At 43.4% G+C, this 16,597-nt stretch overlaps 1 non-coding gene across 1 annotated transcript; it reads left to right on the top strand.

The window, feature by feature from the left end:
- Nucleotides 1-16,206: 16,206 nt before the first annotated feature.
- Nucleotides 16,207-16,329, top strand: LOC138292248 (small nucleolar RNA SNORA24). Its single transcript, XR_011202621.1, has one exon. It is a non-coding gene; the product is annotated as a small nucleolar RNA SNORA24 (small nucleolar RNA).
- Nucleotides 16,330-16,597: the final 268 nt, after the last annotated feature.

The following is a 16,597-nucleotide window of genomic DNA, read 5'->3' on the forward strand; positions in this document are numbered from 1 at the left end:
AAGAACTCTGCTCCAGCGACGCCTTCCAAAGGGACCAGCGACCTCTGAATCCTCTGAGGACTGCCCTGCTTCGATGACGACAAGAAACTCCCGAGGACAGCGGACCTGCTCCAAAAAGACTGCAACTTTATCCAAAGGAGCAGCTTTAAAGAACCCTGCAATCTCCCCGCAAGAAGCGTGAGACTTGTAACACTGCACCCGGCGACCCCGACTCGGCTGGTGGAGAACCAACACCTCAGGGAGGACCCCCGGACTACTCTACGACTGTGAGTACCAAAACCTGTCCCCCCTGAGCCCCCACAGCGCCGCCTGCAGAGGGAATCCCGAGGCTTCCCCTGACCGCAACTCTCTGAAACCTAAGTCCCGACGCCTGGAAAAGACCCTGCACCCGCAGCCCCCAGGACCTGAAGGACCGGACTTTCACTGCAGAAGTGACCCCCAGGAGTCCCTCTCCCTTGCCCAAGTGGAGGTTTCCCCGAGGAAGCCCCCCCTTGTCTGCCTGCAGCGCTGAAGAGATCCCTTGATCTCTCATTGACTTCCATTGCGAACCCGACGCTTGTTCTAATACTGCACCCGGCCGCCCCCGCGCCGCTGAGGGTGAAATTTCTGTGTGGGCTTGTGTCCCCCCCCGGTGCCCTACAAAACCCCCCTGGTCTGCCCTCCGAAGACACGGGTACTTACCTGCAAGCAGACCGGAACCGGGGCACCCCCTTCTCTCCATTGAAGCCTATGCGTTTTGGGCACCACTTTGAACTCTGCACCTGACCGGCCCTGAGCTGCTGGTGTGGTGACTTTGGGGTTGCTCTGAACCCCCAACGGTGGGCTACCTTGGACCAAGAACTGAACCCTGTAAGTGTCTTACTTACCTGGTAAAACTAACAAAAACTTACCTCCCCCAGGAACTGTGAAAATTGCACTGTCTACTTTTGAAATAGCTATTTGTGAATAACTTGAAAAGTATACATGCAATTGAAATGATTCAAAGTTCCTAATGTACTTACCTGCAATACCTTTCAAACAAGATATTACATGTTAAATTTGAACCTGTGGTTCTTAAAATAAACTAAGAAAATATATTTTTCTATAACAAATCCTATTGGCTGGATTTGTCTCTGAGTGTGTGTACCTCATTTATTGTCTGTGTATGTACAACAAATGCTTAACACTACTCCTTGGATAAGCCTACTGCTCGACCACACTACCACAAAATAGAGCATTAGTATTATCTATTTTTACCACTATTTTACCTCTAAGGGGAACCCTTGGACTCTGTGCATGCTATTCCTTACTTTGAAATAGCACATACAGAGCCAACTTCCTACACAGCTTCCCAAGAAATGCTTGGGACTTTACAACTTTCTCGTAACCCTCCAAACCATAAGGAGAGGTCCCTCTAGCACTAGATGGTGAAGATTACCTTTGGGATCCCGGAGAAGATATGAAAACTGGGGTAGATTGATTGGAAAATCCCAAGAAAGTTCTATCAGAACTGGAAACCAATTTTGAGATCTACAAACTGGTATTCCCATCACCAGGTCTGCCACTTGTCTCAAATTTGGTAGATAGCCTCATGATCATGGCGAGGGGAGGAAATGCATACCCCTTTTGATGTCCTACATCTTGGCTAAATGCATCTGTCGCCACATTATTTGGGTCTAGGGCCTCCATCTGCAATACCTGTGTAATTGGAGAGGCAGTAGCGAGACAAACTGGCCCATGGTGAATGGGCCCCACCTGGATTGAATTTCCCGAAACCCTCTGGGATGACACTGCCAAAGGCTGACATCTCACCAGTGATGTGAATGCCAATCCATCACCTGATTGGACTTCCCCAGCAGGTATTCCACTGTCACTGAGATCTGATTGTCCAGGCAATAGGACCAGAACTTGCATACCAACTCCGAAAGGGTTTTTGATTTAATTCCTCCAGGATGGTTGATCTATCAGACTGCTGCTACGTTATCCATCTTGAGAAGGACACAACATTGGGTTGGTGTTCCCGCTGGTGAGCCTGCTCCACAGGAGGAAACTGGTCATCCACAGAGCAATCCTTGTGTGGCAAGAAAGGTCCGGTTAGGAGCTTACAACACTAATAGCTCAAACTCGAGCAAATGAGAGACCCGTTGCATTGCAAACGTTTGTTTTTGACCTTGTGATTAACATGAAGAGTTCAACATCAAACTATATTTGTTTCATTGCAGCCTAAAACAACTTTCAATTTGTTTCATTACATGCTTTCATTCCATTTCATTAACAGGTAGGAATGCCCACACCCACTGTTGGTGACCTGTGGGGTTGTGAAATTTGAGATCACCCACTGTTATTTCCTTGCATGGTCTAGTCTTTCTGCTTGGGCCACAAGAAAATGTCTGCCTAGCTGGCATGATTTATGACCTTATTCATGCTGACATCAATCCTTGTCCCATTTGGTTAGGTCCTGATGCAGGAGGTGAGATATAGCACCCATCTCCAGGGGCTGCTGTTACAGTGAGGGCATCTAAACGTAGTCTGGGTCTTGCTTGATTGATGTGCATTTGGGCTGTTGCTTCCAGCAAGGCCATTGACTGTTAAATGCTGCCAGTCGGCAATTCTTTCATTGCTGGTGCTCGGTAGCTTAGCGTATGTCAAGCCATGGGGATTTGGTTTCCCATCTCCAGCGAGCTCAGAATGTCTTTCCCAGATGCTCATCTGAGCTGGGGATATAATGTACTGAGCAAAGACCAGAACTAGTAGTCTGACAGGTTCCAGCATACCTCAAGATGCATGGAAGAACTCTTGAATTTTAGTACCTTTCCTAGTCACTGACTGGTGGCTTGGGTAGATGGTGGTGGCACAGGTGTATCAACTGTGGGTTTTGGGGAAATGGACTCGTGCTTTACAATAAATTGTCTTGAATTGTGCAGTTATCACTTCTGCGTAATTTTCTGTATCCTACCTCAGGAGCTAAATTTCTTTAAACTGTTATACCATTTTTAGCAAGCATTGGCACAGGTAGTACATTTAAAAATAATGCAAACAAGATTTTCAGTGCTAAAAATACGGGTGTGGCCCAGCAGACTGAGCACATTGTTCCTGGAACAATTTTTTTTTTCAGGCATCTGTGGACAGGTCATCAGTCAAAAGCCCATTTTTGATGCGGACTGAACCATTCCCCCATGTAGTATGCTGTGGTGTTTGAGAGAGTAAAATGTAAATGGCACTTCAATAGACCAGTGACTGATTTGTGACACATTTTAACTTAAAAATGAGGCTCACAAGACAGCTAAAGCAGTATGTGGCCCAGACCAGAACATTTTGCAAGTTGGCCCCATCTGCTTATTTAAAGCTATTGTGAGAAAGTTGGAATTGGTAGATGTGTTCTAAGTGTGTTTTAAATATATTCTAAATGTTTTACAAATCTTTTTGCCAGTTTTTTTTGAACTAACGTTTATTTTTATTTTTTTAACTGAATTAGGCAATTCTCGCAGTATGAAACTCACCAGCATTCCAAAGCTCCTTGCTGCTCCTGCAAAGCCTGCAGCACATTGGCAGGTAGGTTGACGTCAAAATGGAAGTTGAGAAACTTTGCAGTCTAGTGTCCTTTGTGACAGATGTCATTAAGGAGCTCTAATGCGTTTAATTACAATTCAACTATCAGTACTGCCTTTTCAGGCTCCCTTCCCATTACCAGTCCTAAAAAACTAAAACAGGAGGATCTAGAATATTTGAGTATCTGGGCATTATGATAGACAGTAAAATATCCTGGGCTCCACATATACAAAAGCGAAGGAAAATACTTCAGCACAAATTCAGCACCATTTCTTGAACATCAGGCAACTGTCTAGAGCAGAGGTCTTCAAACTAGGGGGACGGGCCCCCCTGGGGGAGGAGCCTCATGTGATCGGGGTGGGGTGCCAGACTCCGGCCTAAAGAAGCTTTATAAAGATAACAGGTCTTTGTTTTAAGCAGAAGCATGTTACTGCATTTTTAAAAAGGTAACGGTACTTAACTGCAATGATTAAATAGGTCTAGACATGTACAATCATTGCCATCTTTAATAAAATAATTGTGAAAGTCTGAGGAGGGGGCCCAATCATTTTTATTTTTCAACTGGGAGGGGCATGGCATCAAACGTTTTGGAGACCAAGGGTCTCCAAATATACAATAGCAAAGGAGAATACTTCAGCACAAAGCCATGGCCATTTCTTAAACGTGGGGCAACATAGTGTAGAACAGTACTTGGGGTAAACTAAAAGCTCAATCCATGACCTTATAGGGTGCTGAAACTTGGGGCTTTGCTGAAACTGAACTTCTTACCCGGAGTGAGAACAGCTTTGTTCATTCACTTTTTCATCTCCCCTTGTTCCCATGTATTGTCGTAGCACTCTAGTAGAACAAATGGCAATGTTAAGGCCACTTCTGTACTGGGTGAGGCTTTGGACAGTTGTGGAGCCTATGCCTTATAGAAGGACTGTGATTGAACTTTTGGAATTAGAGAAGAACATCGCCTTTCCTTGGTTTAGGCATGTTCAATCATGGTTCTCTGAAATAAGTCTTGGAGTTTATTGATCTGACTCATACTCTTTACTCCCCTTCAACCCCTGATTCCCCTCTCCCCCAGTGACTGACGTCAGCGTGCATTCGCGCCCTGACCTCATCAGAGGCCACTTCCCCATTTTGCTGGAAAATTAAGATGTATTTTCTCAATTCACACAGTGCTATGGGAATGAAACAGAGTTATCTTTGTGCTTTAATCGTGAATCTATATTTAGAAATACACTTGTGACAAATGTGTGACTAAATTTTTTTTTGCTAGCAATGCGTACATATTACACATGCAGATGTCTTGACCCATGAATCCTGAATGGGTCATGGCACCCCTTCCCTCTATAGATGGAATACCATACCATGCATGGGCAGTTTTGCAGTCATATGAACAAAAATGTATTTTGGGAGCTGTCATTAAGTTGACAATCAAAAATTCAAGCCTGTGACTTCATCTTACGACTTTGAACGCTGACTAGTTTGCATCAAACTTTGCAATCTCGAAGATGTCAGATCAAACATTTTATTTTCAAAGTTGAGTGCAGCTTGAACGAGAGGTGAAGAGAGACTGGGTTAAGAATACAACTTCTGTGCTCTGCAGAACTTGTAACTCCAGCTCACATTTTCTCATGAGGGCATTATGTAAGGAGAATGTAATAATGCAGGCATAGTTTTTTTTTTTTTTTTGGCCAATGATGGTGGGTGGGAGTTTTAACCTACATATTTGAACTTGGATCCACTAAAAATAACCAAGTCTGGAGCCAGAGGGGGGGGTGTTTTTTTTAATTTATTTTATTTTATTTTTTCCCTCTCTGCTTTGACATTTTGTACATTCTTTTAAACCCGGGGTGCCTCACTTTCCCTTTTTATACTCCTCCCTTTCCTCTTTAGGCCTTCCAAGCATGTCACTTGAAGCAGGCACCAATGTCTGCAGATGCCACTACATGTGTAATGCACGGTTAGCACACCTTACCTAGACACACGGGGAAGGGTTTGCCAGAATTCTAACAGAGGAACTCCTTTTTGTGTCGCGTCATGAGACATTGATATTCATGGAAACCATCTTGTGTACGGCTTCCAATCAATGCATTTTATTTATTGGAACCTAGTTAACACCATCCTACTTGGCAAATTATATGTGCTTGTAGCAGACTACATTTTATTTCAAAGGCATGGACACTACAAAATGTTTTGGGATTGACATTAGTCAGAGAGCTCTACCTTGGTCATGGTTATAGAAACAAAGTAACCTACTGAAGAAATAATATGAAGTATGAAGTAATACATTGAACAGAATTATTTCTATTAACAGTGGATTCAACATTTTCTCATCTAGTACATAATTACTATGGAAAAACTATATTTAATTGAATGTTTTTAAGGTCTGTTGAAGCCGGTGACCATAAAATGGGTAGACCCTTCAGTAAATATTTACACTCCATGAACTGCAGGTCCACTTTAATTATAAACTTTAAGGTCTGGTTATTTCTTCCAGAATGAAGTTCTAAGTTATGCAACTAGATACTTTACAGCAGTACATTGGTGAGAACATTTATCCTTCAATTGGTACATTAATGCTGTATTAAATCCCCGGGACAATGACACTCTGAGCTATCAATTCAAATCTGTGATTAGCAAATCACCACAAACTAACTTTCTTGTATTAAACCCTGAGACTTGCACAGATTTGGTGTCTGACATTCTAAGCGACCTTCTACGTAAATTTACTCAGCCGTGCAACGCACAGTAACTCAGTGTGTTAAATTGTCACCCAGCGTTTGCTGTGTACACTGGTTAGAAGGTTGAATTAAGTATGGGAGACCTTACTTTTTATCAAAGTTCAGTAAATTGTATAATACAACCACCAGTTAAGAGACTGGAGCATCTTCATGGTGAAATGGGCTTATTAAGTCTCACTTAAGATGTGCAGCATTTTCAAAGAGCTAAAATGAGGGTAGCTCAGTGTTAACTGCTAAGACATGCTTTGATCTGCAGGACATGAGTTTAAATCTCAGTAAACAAGTCACAGCCTTTCGTATACTTCTGAGGATGGTATTTTTTTTCATAACAGTAACGTCTGTTTGCAGTGACTAGAAAATGCGGAAGCACAGAATTGAGCACCATAAAGAACTTGTTTGATGTTCTGCTGTTTCACCGTAAACAATTTTAAAGAGTCCTTTTGCAGAGATGCAGGAGCACACTGCCCATTACCTGGGCAGAGTGAACAGGTTGCCACCCACTGGCTTATGGCATCTTCCTCCATGCCACATCTGTCTTTAGTTGCATCAGAAAAGGTTTGACCTCTGTTAAATACCTGTGAGGGGAAACATTTGTTTACATGTTTTAGCACAGGGTGTGTGAGCATCAGCACACAGATTGCTGTATTGAGAGAGCACCATACTGTCAAAACAGTCTGTCCATGGCCTCCTGGAAGTCTGCTTTATTTCTAAAGGCGTTATAAGGGGGTTGGTAGATGCAGATACCTGTGTGTGCTCTTAGAAATACCAAAACAGTTAAAGAAGAGAAAACGAAGTCCAACACCAATTTAAAACAGGAAGTATTTTTATCTTTAAACACCTCAACACAAATCCACCAGAGGATTTCGGAGAGGAGTATTTTTAAAGAAACTAAGATTTTCACTTGGCACAATAAACTATTGTAATCTGTTACTCATGGTTTAGGCTTAGCCATGTCAAGTAAGTTGAAAAGTACTATAACTGCACTGGTATGATGCCAGTAGCTGGGACTAGTAAGTTTACATAGAACAGTTACCTCACAGCCAAAAATCTGCAGTCCATCTCCAGCATCTATGGGTGAACCACCATAGTCTTCAATGGAGTGACCCTGATACAGAGGATACCGAAGATGCAGAAGGACATGAAGCTTGTGGCTGGTCTTTCTGGTGCCACCCTTCAGTACACTAACATGGTAGGGTGTTTTTGACCACAGGGGTTTATGTCCCTTGAAGTTTAGGTGAGGTACAGCCAAAAAACCAGTTGCCACTTGTCTGTTTCCCTTTAAATACTTACTTCCTTGATGGGTGACTAAACTGCACTTGGAGACCCATTCCCGCCCCCTCCAAGGTCACCCACCCCAGGTCCTGCTAACTCTAATACAACTTCTGAGGGTCTGGACTTTTATTCCCAGGCTGTTCTGCAGAGGTTAGGTATTGGCTTTTGTGGTCCTGTAGCTGTAACAGGAAGTCAGCCGACTGACTCTTGGTATGAGACTTGGGGTTTACCGCAAGGATTGTACCACTGGCACAGTACAGTCTTTGGTGCATGCTGTCTTTGCTGGGTCAAGGAACAGCAGTACAGCCCTTTGTGTTCTGAGGTCTGGGGTGCCAGGGCGACTTCCTGTGAAGTGTGGCATGTAAGTAGCACGGCATCACCATACTGCTCACTCCCAACATGGCAGTGCCCCTCTTGATGTTTTGGAGCTCCCTCGCCCATCCCATTGAGTGGTACACACCCACGGGAAAGTTTGCTACACCTTCCCCCTCAATGTCCTACCCAGCCTGCCTGCAAAAACAAAACATACACTTTTGTGTGGATACCATTTGCCCTTCAGTGTTGGCTCCCCCTTTTAAAGCTCTCCTTTTGGGCATGCCCCCTGTTTCTCTCTTGCCAGAAGGTCACACCTCTACCAATAGCACTCCCTTTGTGTTCCTTGCCAAGACGGTCACCTCCCGCCAGGAGGTCTAAATGCTATATTGTGGCCAGCAGCTGTAAGCAGTCACTGGAAATCTTTGAGCAAATAAGTGGCAACTTTTGAACATTGACAATTGTACAAAAGTTACCATAAATTAGCTTTTCCTTTACCGGTCATCTGCAGCCTCTACTTTCCTAGAGTAAGTTGTATTCAAATCACACACCTATGGGGAGAAAAGGCATGGTTTTTGATGTCCCCATTTACATGATTTAAAAAAGAAGAAAAAAAACGTTCATTATGAGGATGACTCATCCATATTTAGTGATGCACGTAAATGTTGTACCTGCTCAAACATTGCAGCCACCTTGGTTACCAGAATATAAGGAGCAGCTAAAAGGTCTACTTTTTTAGTAGTTCAAGGACATGTCCCGCTTTTTGTATTGTGGGTAGCGCCTCAAAGTTGATGAATGGATGGCCTTTTCACCCTTGGTACTTTGGCTATTGGAGCAACTTAAATGTTTTATTTGATCAATTTCCTTTGCAGGATATCCATTTTGGGAAATGCTTTTACACAAGTATTTGTTCTAAATCCTATTTTTCACCACACATCTTGTGACCTTTCAACAAAGAGGGCTCTTTGAACAGAAAATTTTGCTTTGGCATATGTGGATTAAAACTGAAGAGTTTAGCATGTGATTAAGGATCCTTAAGGGGAGTACAGCTCCAATTTCCACTCTAGAATTGAGCAAGTTTAACACATGATTTATAGTTGGTAGGCATTTTGTACATTCCTTGTGAACTTTACTTTATATACTTTATTTCGACCATGGGTCATAAAAGTTACACATAAAATTGTACAAAGAAGGTGCATTTGTTTCATTTTGCTTTCACACTGGCTTAAAATAAAGTTTAGAATGAAAATAGCTTCATAGGCCGTGGCCTACTATAGTCCATCGTTATTCCCGATACATAACTTAATATTTAGATGCCAAGGTTTCTAAAGCGTCTGCTTCATAATGTTAGAATAATACAAATATTAAAAAGCTCTTAAAACAATATAAGGTGGTTTCAGATTCAAATTTCCTAGGTGATACCATCATCAAGATGAATGCAAACTATCCGACCCAAGACTTAAAGATTTAGAGTGCTAAGTTGATGTTACATGGTGATACAGTTTCTTGATAGTTTAGATGGCATACTTTAACAAGGAGAGCCTACTACCGGCACAATCGTATAGGCAAATTTAAGCACTGTCAAGTCATTAAAGACACGAGCACAGTGTGATAAGAAGCTTATATAATAACTTTAAATGGTTATCGGATTCATGTTAAAATGGCACGAATACCAGACAGGTGCATAAAAATAACTCTTTGCGGCTAACACTCGTGATAAAATAGCTGAAACACAGGATGATTACCTACATAATGTCTAAGAAAAATCTATTCCAAAGCCCTGTCCAAACCACATGGTCAATAATTCATCATCAACTTTGTTCGATCAATGACTACTTGTGAACTTGTTAGAGCTACTATTCCACTTGTGTATTTACATTTTTTTCAGGTATATTTGGAAATGAAGATTCTGACCTAAGAGCACATATTCAAGATGGTTCTCCTGGCAATTACAGCACTGCTTGTTTTGAATTGTAAGTAGGTCCAAATGGTGGTTGCACATTGTTGGGTTCTGTAGCTTTTCCAGTATCTGCTAGTGGCTGCTGCTTTGTCTTATAAATTAAGTCATCAGAAGATAGGGAGGCTCAGTTCATAGGTTAAATGTGAGACACATGGAATCGACGGACACTGAAAAGAATTGGCTCTTTAACAAAATACTGTACTTGGTGTCCAGGAATCAATGGGGCTTGTCCTCTGACATTTTTCCTTCCTAGCCCTGGAAGTGCAGTTTTTGTTTTTGCTTGCTACTATATGGTTTTCCATTTTCATGGTTATTCAGTTCTATGAGCAGGATACTCATGATTATGTATGCTTGTTAACATGCTTTTTGCTAGCATGCTGTCTCACTTCCATTCTAACTATGCTTGCTCTTCAGTGTTATCTATTTTCTTTAATAGGGTAAGGTTTTAGTTTTCTTTCCACGTTACTTAGATGAGATCTCCCTAGAACATGAACATTGTAGTGTCTGTTGCATCTATACAGACTTGCCCCAGAATAAGTTTGTGTAAGGTTTACAGTGCCAAGTCTTTAGGCGTAGGATATGTATATGCTTCACCTCTTTGTGAGGGTTCTAGTGACCCTTTTTAATTTCCCATGTGTCTCCAATTGTGTGTAGGATGTCTGTTGTAATCCCCCTCAGAGGGAGGCTGTTTTAAAGGGTTGCCTATCATTTTGTCCACCATTATCTGTTTGTAATTTCAATGACGGCCACTAGATCCTTCCAGTCTCTGCTGTCAATGACCATGTTGGCAGGCATGCTTGGACTGACGTGGCATCAGAGTTAACATGACAATTATGACCATCCGTTTAATCAGTTTTCACTGTCAGTCCCTTCTGATAGATGCTTGCGTGCTCTGTCCATGCTAATGTGTTTCTGCATGGGAAAGTCCTTCACTGTGTTTAGAGTTGCTTCAAGAAACACTTTCTCCCTTGTAGCTGCTGGTAGTAATGCCTCCATGTAAAGAATTGGCTCCCTGTTGCAGTTACCCCCCACTTTTTGCCTGATACTGATGCTGACTTGACTGAGAAGTGTGCTGGGACCCTGCTAACCAGGCCCCAGCACCAGTGTTCTTTCACCTAAAATGTACCATTGTCTCCACAATTGGCACAACCCTGGCACCCAGGTAAGTCCCTTGTAACTGGTACCCCTGGTACCAAGGGCCCTGATGCCGGGGAAGGTCTCCAAGGGCTGCAGCATGACTTATGCCACCCTAGGGACCCCTCACTCAGCACAGACACACTGCTTGCCAGCTTGTGTGCTGGTGGGGAGAAAATGACTAAGTCGACATGGCACTCCCCCTCAGGGTGCCATGCCAACCTCCCACGGCCTGTGGCATAGGTAAGTCACCCCTCTAGTAGGCCTTACAGCCCTAAGGCAGGGTGCACTATACCACAGGTGAGGGCATAGGTGCATGAGCACTATGCCCCTACAGTGTCTAAGCAAAACCTTAAACATTGTAAGTGCAGGGTAGCCATAAGAGTATATGGGCTGGGAGTCTGTCAAAAACGAACTCACAGCTCCATAATGGCTACACTGAATACTGGGAAGTTTGGTATCAAACTTCTCAGAATAATAAACCCACACTGATGCCAGTGTTGGATTTATTAAAAAATGCACACAGAGTGCATCTTGGAGATGCCCCCCTGTATTTTACCCAATTGTTCAGTGCAGGACTGACTGGTCTGTGCCAGCCTGCTGCTGAGACGAGTTTCTGACCCCATGCTGTGAGAGCCTTTGTGCTCTCTGAGGACAGAAACAAAGCCTGCTCTGGGTGGAGGTGCTTCACACCTCCCCCCTGCAGGAACTGTAACACCTAGCAGTGAGCTTCAAAGGCTCAAGCTTGGTGTTACAATGCCCCAGGGCACTCCAGCTAGTGGAGATGCCCGCCCCCTGGACACAGCCCCCACTTTTGGCGGCAAGTCCAGGAGAGATAATGAGAAAAACAAGGAGGAGTCACTGGCCAGTCAGGATAGCCCCTAAGGTGTCCTGAGCTGAGGTAACTCTGACTTTTAGAAATCCTCCATCTTGTAGAAAGAAGATTCCCCCAATAGGAATAGGGATGTGCCCCCACCCCTCAGGGAGGAGGCACAAAGAGGGTGTACCCACCCTCAAGGACAGTAGCCATTGGCTACTGCCCTCCCAGACCTAAACACACCCCTAAATTCAGTATTTAGGGGCTCCCCAGAACCTAGGAAATCAGATTCCTGCAACTTACGAAGAAGAGGACTGCTGAGCTGAAAACCCCCTGCAGAGAAGACGGAGACACCAACTGCTTTGGCCCCCAGCCCTACCGGCCTGTCTCCCTCCTTCCGAAGAAAACTGCTCCAGCGACGCTTTCCCCAGGACCAGCGACCTCTGAATCCTCCGAGGACTGCCCTGCTTCCAAAAGACCAAGAAACTCCTGAGAACAGCGGCCCTGTTCAACAGAGATTGCAACTTTGTTTCCAGAGGAGCAGAATTAAAGACCCCTGCAATCCCCACAAGAAGCGTGAGACTTGCAACACTGCCCCCGGCGACCCCGAGACTCGAGAAACAACGCTACAGGGAGGACCCCCCGGCGACTCCGAGACTGTGAGTAACCAAAGTTGTCCCCCCCCTGAGCCCCTGCAGAGGGAATCCCGAGGCTCCCCCTGACCGCGACTGCCTGAACTCTAATTTCCCGACGGCTGGAAAAGACCCTGCACCCGCAGCCCCCAGGACCTGAAGGATCGGAACTCCAGTGCAGGAGTGACCCCCAGGAGGCCCTCTCCCTTGCCCAGGTGGTGGCTACCCCGAGGAGCCCCCCCCCCCTTGCCTGCCTGCACCGCTGAAGAGACCCCTTGGTCTCCCATTGATTCCTATTACAAACCCGATGCTTGTTTGCACACTGCATCCGGCCGCCCCCGCGCTGCTGAGGGTGTACTTTCTGTGTGGACTTGTGACCCTCCCCCCACCCCACCCCACCCCGGTGCCCTACAAAACCCCCTTGGTCTGCCCTCCGAAGGCGCGGGTACTTACCTGCTGGCAGACTGGAACCGGGGCACCCCCTTCTCCATTGAAGCCTATGTGTTTTGGGCACCACTTTGAACTCTGCACCTGACCGGCCCTGAGCTGCTGGTGTGGTGACTTTGGGGTTGCTCTGAACCCCCAACGGTGGGCTACCTTGGACCCCAATTTGAACCCTGTAGGTGGTTTACTTACCTGCAAGAACTAACATTACTTTACCTCCCCCAGGAACTGTAAAAATTGCACTGTGTCCACTTTTAAAATAGCTATGTGTTGTATGTAAAAAGTATATATGCTATTGTGATTATTCAAAGTTCCTAAAGTACTTACCTGCAATACCTTTCAAATGAGATATTACATGTAGAATGTGAACCTGTGGTTCTTAAAATAAACTAAGAAAAGAGATTTTTCTATAACAAAACCTATTGGCCTGGAATTGTCTGAGTGTGTGTTCCTCATTTATTGCCTGCGTGTATGTACAACAAATGCTTAACACTACTCCTTTGATAAGCCTACTGCTCGACCACACTACCACAAAATAGAGCATTAGTATTATCTCTTTTTGCCACTATCTTACCTCTAAGGGGAACCCTTGGACTCTGTGCATACTATTCCTTACTTTGAAATAGTGCATACAGAGCCAACTTCCTACACTCCATATGCACTGAACTACAGTCTGTGCAAGGTGTGTGTTCTTGCTTGTATGCTCTTTGCATTTCTTCAGTGAGCTTGTAAACATATGCAAGCTGTCTCAATAGGAGTGTGCATGCATTCCCTGCCTTCTCAAATGATCCTCAACGTCTATCAGGCATTTTGTGAAAACTCTTGGTGCCTACTCTAAATTAGAACTATAGTTTACCAATTTTATTTATTACGAGTGAAGTGACTTTTTGGAATTGGCAGAATCGGACAGGCAGTTACATTCTGAATAACTTGCCATCACTGAGCAGAGTATTGAGGTAAGCCATTATACAGGGATTTTTTTGTCTTGACATGATCAAGGCACACACCATGTGTATTCATCTGAAACAGGGCAAAAACATTAAAGGATTTACCTAGAGACTAGTAAACTGAAGCATGTTTTTGATACTGCCAAGATATGAGACTTAAGATATGTCTCGAGTAAACAGTATTCCTTTCCTTAGTAGATGGGATTAGAGTGGAGCCTAATTATGATTGAAACAATAGTGGACCAGAAAAGTACCAAAAATAATTTCAATTGTGCTGCAGTTGATTTGTAAGGAGCTTCTGTGCATCTGCTTAGCAGTTGCTAAGGCATTCTTTGAAGCACCTCCTGCTTGTCATGGTCAAATACACTACTGATTGTGTCAAGGCATAATGACTGAAAAGCCAAGAGTTTGGTCTAATGTTTGCTAACAAACGAGATACACAAGTTACTTCAGTATGATACCTTACACACTTCTGGTTAATCCAGCTATGCCGGCCTGTAGAAACATTTCCTCAACAATTCAGAATTATTTAATTACGGAGTGCAGCCATAAACTGTACTTGGAGGAGCCCTCTGTCAGCTTGTTTGTGTTTCTTGCCCTGAGCTTCACCCTCAGGGCAGCAGTGGATGTGGCGGACACTGAATGGTCAATTACTATTCTAACTATTCCTAGACTATTTGGGGAATGAGTAGCTTTACCCCAGATATTCGAGGACACTTAATTTTTCCAATCCAGTTCTGGAATATTTTCGGGAAAGTTTTAGCAATGATTGAAAAGTAGTAATTTTAAATAGCAGAATGTGCTTCCCTGAGGGCACAGGTCGGGGCAAAAAACTAGGAAGACCCATCTGTCCACCTAAGCCAACCTATTGTGTAGCTCCTGGAATGAATTGTACACCTCATTCAGACCAAGCAGTGGGCTGGGCAGTAGCTTGATACCTAATGCAAATTGGCCTCCAGTAGCTTCATGCTGTGCAAAGCTAACGTTTAAGGTATATTTCCCATATCTATATTTAAAACAAATCCACAATTATTAGATGTGACATTTCTTAATATATAAGAAAGTATTTATAATGGAGTCTTTAGCTGGTAAAGTCAGTGTGTTGGGAAAAGTCAAACTGTAGATTAACCACTATGTGCCAGTTTTAACTTGATCAGTGATCTTGTTGTTTTGGGCCTAGTCACTTTGGGGGGGATGGGAGATCAGCTCGAATGTCGCATCTCTCACTAATAAATATTATGTACCCTACCTTGTGAGGATCCCAGTGTCTAGGGTGACTTGTTTCATATTTTTTTACCTGTTAAAAGTTTTTTTTTTTTGACAGGTCAAAGATGCTGATGTCCTGCTACGTAATTAGGTCTGAACCCATATTTTAATTGCCACTGTAATGGAAGGTACAATAGGTGCTACAGTCCACAAGTGATGTTTACCTTTCTGTGCCATGGGTGTAGGGCTGCACTATATTACATGGCTTTAAAGGGGAAGTTTAATGTGCCATTCGGGTTTTACGCCAATTTGGGCAGGTGTTAGTTTTCAGAGCACCAGCAATGGGCCCTGGCAGCAGCGTTCCAGTATTTGAGTTAGATTACCAGCAGGTGAGCCGCTAAAAGAAAACAATATCTATAGGTGACCACCGAAAAGGGTCTCTTTGGAACATTGTTGTGTTGTACTTTGAGAAGAAAGATAGTAAGCTTATCAAACACTTTTAAAATAATAGTGTGACATTAAACACAAACAGGACTTCGTTGCAAAACAATATTGGAATCTGTTTGATGTAAATCGCATTAAAAAAAAGCCATAACTCATTTTGTAGAAATAGGCAGGGTTTCAGTCTTTCCTGTAATGACCTGCAGTTAACAAAAATAAGCATGTTACCCTAAATCTTTTCTGCGGATCACTTTTTGTTTTAGGAAAACAGATCAGTAGAATAGCAAATCAGTCTTGTTTCATTGTTTTCATTGGCTGTAGACTGACCGGAGGCTTTCTCACTTGTCACCTGTAATAACTTATTACAGTTGGAAGCTGTTTATTCTTCATTAGTCAAGACTAGAGATTTCATAACTCAAATCTAACAAATTAGAGATCCCTTTTATACACAAATTGCATGCTCTCTTGAATTAGTGTCCACTTGGCACAATACGATAGATGCTTAGTGTGTCGCATGAATTATCATAGGGTTCCCTGTCTTACACTGCGATAATCACTCGTATGAAGTACGCCGGTAGCATGTCAGACTGGAGTCCCTTTGTCATCTCTTCTCTGTACTTTTCTAGGCAAAGTTGTATCCTAGTCTATGGAACTGACTTTTTTTCTTTAAAAAGAATCTACCAGTTAGCAAAGGATTTTACTTGTTGATGGTCTCTTTGGTGGGGCGCAGGGCGCTGGTGGAGAGGTTTAATGGTGGGGGAGGGGGTAATCAGTATTTTTCCAGGAATCCATGGGGCCTGTCCTCTGGCAGTTTCCCTTCCTAGCCCTGGAAGAGTGACATTTTGCTTATTAGTAAATTTGTTTCCTTGTCTTTGGTTTCTAAATTCTATGAGCAAAATACATATGATTACTTGTGGTTACTAACATGCTTGGTGCAGCGGTACTATCTCACTATTATCTGTATACCTAATAATTTGGGAGGATGTGCTTGTTTTAGTCTTTTTTTTTTCCACAGTACTTAGTTGATGTCCCTGGATCATGATTTATGCGTTGAAGCAATCCTCTTTCTTTCTGATGGATACAACTACCTGTGGATTCCTCACCTTATGAATTCTCCCAATGCGCCAGCATTTGATGGAAACTTTTTTCTTCCCACCTCTTCACGTTGA

This window comes from Pleurodeles waltl, chromosome 1_1 (assembly GCF_031143425.1).
Source record: "Pleurodeles waltl isolate 20211129_DDA chromosome 1_1, aPleWal1.hap1.20221129, whole genome shotgun sequence".
Taxonomy (NCBI): domain Eukaryota; kingdom Metazoa; phylum Chordata; class Amphibia; order Caudata; family Salamandridae; genus Pleurodeles; species Pleurodeles waltl.